The sequence below is a fragment of the Oncorhynchus tshawytscha genome, linkage group LG04 (assembly GCF_018296145.1).
Source record: "Oncorhynchus tshawytscha isolate Ot180627B linkage group LG04, Otsh_v2.0, whole genome shotgun sequence".
In the NCBI taxonomy this organism is placed as follows: Eukaryota; Metazoa; Chordata; class Actinopteri; order Salmoniformes; family Salmonidae; genus Oncorhynchus; species Oncorhynchus tshawytscha.
In genome coordinates, this window is record NC_056432.1 from 10,424,067 (window position 1) to 10,429,827 (window position 5,761).

Below are 5,761 nucleotides of genomic sequence, written 5' to 3' on the forward strand. Positions count from 1 at the left end.
TGTGCACTTAACCAGGCATTTCACATTTAAGCCCACCCACATTTGAACATTCAAATATCATGTAGTTATGGGGTTTTACATTGAAAAACAACTAATTAAGCCATTTTCACGTTCCCCATTGCTCCATTTTAACTCGGAAAACAAAATATCAAAATCTTACCTCAGGAAACTTGATTTAATTTGTCCATGAAGAAGGCTAATTATCCTGACCGCTGCAACAACATTAGACACAAATGTTCTGTCAATCTTCAAGATCAACATAAATTCCTGCACTTTGGCTGTTAAGTTTCATGCATTATCACAAAAGCTCTTTATCACTTGACTGTCATTCAGAAAATGATTTCCTGAATCGGACGCTGGTGCGGGATAATGTCTCCACATAACTAAACAACTCGACATCAAATACGTATCAAACTATTATGCATATTTATTGAATAACCCTGTAAACGACCGTATCAATATTTTTTCATTAATCGTATTGAAGTTACTCAATCACATACATTGTTTTGGATATGTGTGCCCATGAAAAGTGTTTTCACACCGTAACATAGAGAGAGAATGTTACAGTTCACTTCAGAGATCTCCATACAAAACAGAGTCCAACAGCAATGTCCGGGAATCTGACGTGATCACGGTCAGTGTGTAATTCAATTGTTAAATGCTTAGTATATGATATAACAGCAGTATCATACATGTAAGGAAAGAATGGTAGTGTTTATGTCACACGGTTTTTGCCAAATCTGCGAAGACCAAGCATGAGAAAGGGTTGATTCAACGCATACATTTTATTGAATGTATCTATACTGAACAAAAATATAAATGCAATATGGAACCATTTCAAAGATTTACTCAGTTACAGTTTATATAAAGGAAATCAGTGAATTGAAATAGATTCATTTGGCCCTAATCCAGGGTTGCCCAACCCTCTTCCTGGAGATCCTCCGTCCTGTAGGTTCAGTCCAACCCTCTTCCTGGAGATCCTCCGTCCTGTAGGTTCAGTCCAACCCTCTTCCTGGAGATCCTCCGTCCTGTAGGTTCAGTCCAACCCTCTTCCTGGAGATCCTCCGTCCTGTAGGTTCAGCCCAACCCTCTTCCTGGAGATCCTCCGTCCTCAGGTTCAGTCCAACCCTCTTCCTGGAGATCCTCCGTCCTGTAGGTTCAGTCCAACCCTCTTCCTGGAGATCCTCCGTCCTGTAGGTTCAGTCCAACCCTCTTCCTGGAGATCCTCCGTCCTGTAGGTTCAGTCCAACCCTCTTCCTGATTCCTAGTTAAGGTCTTGTTGAGCAGCTAATTAGTAGAATCAGCCCTGAAAACCCCAGGACAGTCTTCCAGGAAGATCCTCCGTCAGGACTGTAGATCTCAGTCCAACCCTCTTCCTGGAAGATCCTCCGTCCTGTAGATCTCAGGGTGGGCTGAAAACCCCAGGACTCTTCCAGGAAGATCCTCCCACAGGACTGTAGATCTCCAGGAAGAGTCCAACCCTAATTCCAGGAATATCTGAAAATTCAGCTAGTTCCAGGAAGGTCTTGCTGAGCAGCTATCTCCATTAGGGTAGAATACCCACAGGACGGTGTAGATTCCAGGAAGAGGGTTGGACTGAAAACCCACAGGACAGTAGATCTCCAGGAAGAGGGTTGGACTGAAAACCCACAGGACTGTAGATCTCCAGGAAGAGGGTTGGGCTGAAAACCCACAGGACTGCAGATCTCCAGGAAGAGGGTTGGGCTGAAAACCCACAGGACTGTAGATCTCCAGGAAGAGGGTTGGGCTGAAAACCCACAGGACTGTAGATCTCCAGGAAGAGGGTTGGGCTGAAAACCCACAGGACTGTAGATCTCCAGGAAGAGGGTTGGGCTGAAAACCCACAGGACGGTAGATCTCCAGGAAGAGGGTTGGACTGAAAACCCACAGGACAGTAGATCTCCAGGAAGAGGGTTGGACTGAAAACCCACAGGACGGTAGATCTCCAGGAAGAGGGTTGGACTGAAAACCCACAGGATGGTAGATCTCCAGGAAGAGGGTTGGACTGAAAACCCACAGGATGGTAGATCTCCAGGAAGAGGGTTGGACTGAAAACCCACAGGATGGTAGATCTCCAGGAAGAGGGTTGGGCTGAAAACCCACAGGACTGTAGATCTCCAGGAAGAGGGTTGGGCAGCCCTACCCTAATCTATGGATTTCACATGACTAGGAATACAGATATGCATCTATTGGTCACAGATACCTTAAAGAAAGGTAGGGGTGTGGATCAGAAAATCACCATTTGCCTCATGCAACACGTCACATCTCTTTCACATAGAGTTGATCAGGCTGTTGATTGTGGCCTGTGGAATGTTGTCCCACTCCTCTTCAATGGCTGTGCAAAGTTGCTGGATATTGGCGGTAACTGGAACACGGTGTTGTACACGTCAACCCAGAGCATCCCAAACATGCTCAATGGGTGACATGTCTGGTGAGTATTTCAGGCCATGGAAGAACTGGGGCATTTTCAGCTTCCAGGAATTGTGTACAGGTCCTTGCGACATGGGGCCATGCATTATCATGCTGAAACATGAGGTGATGGCGGCGGACGAATGGAACGATAATCATGATAGCTCTGTGCATTCAAATTGCCATCTATAAAATGCAATTGTGTTCATAGCTTATGAATGTTCAATTCTCTGGCAACATGTCTGGTGGATATTCCTGCAGTCAGCATGCCAATTACACACTCCCTCAAAATGTGAGACATCTGTTGCATTGTGACAAAACTGCACATTTTAGAGTGGCCTTTTATTGTCCCCAGCACAAGGTGCACCTGTGTAATAATCATGATGTTTAAACAGCTTTTTGATATGCCACATATGTCAGATGGCAAAGGAGAAATGCTCTCTAACAGGGGTGTAAACCAGTTTGTGCACAAAATTGAAGAGAAATACGCTTTTTGTGCGTATGGAACATTTCTGGGATCTTTTATTACAGCTCATAAAAACATGGGACCAACACTTTACAGGTTGCATTTATATTTGTATTCTTTATCTTAATGAATTCATATGAAAATAAAAAGGCAAATTATTTGTAATGACATTGTAGCAGCTCTATTATAAGAACTTTGATCCAATATCCATAAGCCAACACCTCATTTGGCCGCCTTTCGTTCCAGTACTCTGCTGCCTGTGACTGGAACGAATTGCAAAAATCGCTGAAGTTGGAGACTTTTATCTCCCTCACCAACTTCAAACATCAGCTATCTGAGCAGCTAACCGATCGCTGCAGCTGTACATAGTCTATTGGTAAATAGCCCACCCATTTTCACCTACCTCATCCCCATACTGTTTTTATTTATTTACTTGCTCTTTTGCACACCAATATCTCTACCTGTACATGACCGTCTGATCATTTATCACTCCAGTGTTAATCTGCAAAATTGTAATTATTCGCCTACCTCCTCATGCCTTTTGCACACATTGTATATAGACTCCCCCCTTTGTTTTCTACTGTGTTATTGACTTGTTAATTGTTTATTCCATGTGTAACTCTGTGTTGTCTGCTCACTGCTATGCTTTATCTTGGCCAGGTCGCAGTTGCAAATGAGAACTTGTTCTCAACTGGCCTACCTGGTTAAATAAAGGTGAAATAAAAAAATAAATAAAAATCCCAGTATATAGAAATACCCATGCACAGAATACCCCTGTTGTCCACTTTTTAATCCACTAGATGGCAGTCATGTGCTACCACCGCTACTGAAAGTTGATGTTGGATTTAGCAGTTACAAAGGGTAACGGTGAGCATAAAGCCCATTTTCCTGTTGTTGTTTTTTTAGCCTAGAGTAAAACAAAGTAAAACACACCAATCCCATTCCTAATTTAAATGTAGTAAATCTCACTCGTTTGCCCACGGTCACAAAAATAAGAAGTGTACACCACTAAAAGTAGAGACTGGGTTAAAAAGCTCTCGTAGGGTGTTTGACATATATTTGGTGGGTGCTATGGTGGCCCAAAGGTTCCATGGCCACAATAAAACTAAATAGCCTGTAGCCACATCTCGTGTCTGAGCCAGTGAATTGCAACTCCACTTTGTCTCTGTACTGAAGTTTTGCCTGTTTGATTGCCTTACGGAGGGAATAACTACACTGTTTGTATTCTACCGTATTCCCAGTCACCTTGCCATGGTTAAATGCGGTTGTTTGCGCTTTCAGTTTTGCTCAGATTCTCCCATCTATCCACGTTTTTTGATTTGGTCTAGGTTTTAATAGTCACAGTGGGAACAACATCCCCTATACACTTCCTGATGAACTCCCGTCACCGTGTCCGTATATACTTCAATGTTATTTTCAGAGGCAACCTGGAACATATCCCATTCCTTGTGATCAAAACAAACTTGAAGCATGGATTCCGATTGCCAGCATGGAATATACCTTAGCACGGGTACTTCCTGTTTGAGTTTCTGACAATAGGAAGGGAAGAGCAGGATGGAGTCGTGATCTGATTTGCCGAAGAGGGCCTTGGAGCCATCCTGGAAGGGGGAGTAACAATGGTCGAGTTTAATGAGCAAGTACTCCAGGCAATGTGTTAGAACGTCGGTAGCTTTATCCCTATTTGTTTTGTTAAAATCCCCAGCTACAATAAATGCAGCCTCAGGATATGTGGTTAGAAGTTTGCACAAAGTTCAATGTAGTTCCTTGAGGGCCGTCGTGGTATCGGCTTGAGGGGGAATATTCACGGCTGTGACGATAACCGAAGATAATTCTCTTGGGAGGTAATATGGTCGGCAATTGATTGTGAGATATTCTAGGTCGGGTGAAGAAAATGACTTGTACGTTATCACAATCACACCATGAGTAGTTAATCATGAAACATACACACCCACCTTTCTTCTTCCCGGAGAGTTCTTTATTCCTGTCTGCATGATGTACCGAGAACCCAGCTGGCTGTATGGCCAGGGACAGTACAGCCGGAGAGAGCCTTGATTCAGTGAAACAGAGTATGTTACAGTCCCTGATGTCTCTCTGGAAGGAGCTCCTCGCCCTGAGCTCGTCTACTTTATTGGCCAGGGACTGAACATTAGCGAGTAATATACTCTGAAGTGGTGGCTGGTGTGCACGCCTCCTGAGTCATACTAGAGGTCCACTCTGAATACCTCTTCTCCACCGGATACATCTTGGGGCAGCCTCTGGCATAAGTTTAATTGTCCTCAGGATGCAATTAGTGAAAGTCGTATTTCTGGTTGTAATGCTTGTGAGTTACCGCCACTTCGATATCCAAAAGTTATTTATGTTGTGTAATAACACTAAAAACGTTCTGAGCTAATAATGTAAGATATAACACACACAAAAACCTAAATACTGCAAAGTTGCTTAGGAGCTAGAAGCAGAGCTGCCATGTCTGTTGGCACCATCTTCATTCATGTGCAAGCCAACTTTGTTCAGTTGTAGTTGAGTTTGTTCTATTGGCATGCTACCTTCATGATAAGTTCTGCATCTTAGCTAACATGAGTATTTGTATCTTCCTGTCACACTCACATAGTCTAGTCCATTGTTTTTGCTGCCAACCTAGGCTTTTAATACACCTCCTAAACTCATGAATATTCTATGAGGGGTGTGTACTTCAGAATATGAACAAAGCAAAAAAAAAAAAAAAAAAAAAACATTTAATAAATTGTGTTATTTGTTTTCTTTTATTCCATATCCAATTTTGACACAATAAATGAGAAAACAAGTCGATTTAAGGGTTTTGTTTTTAAAATACATAAAACGAAAACGAGTTGTTTTTTTCGAAGTCGC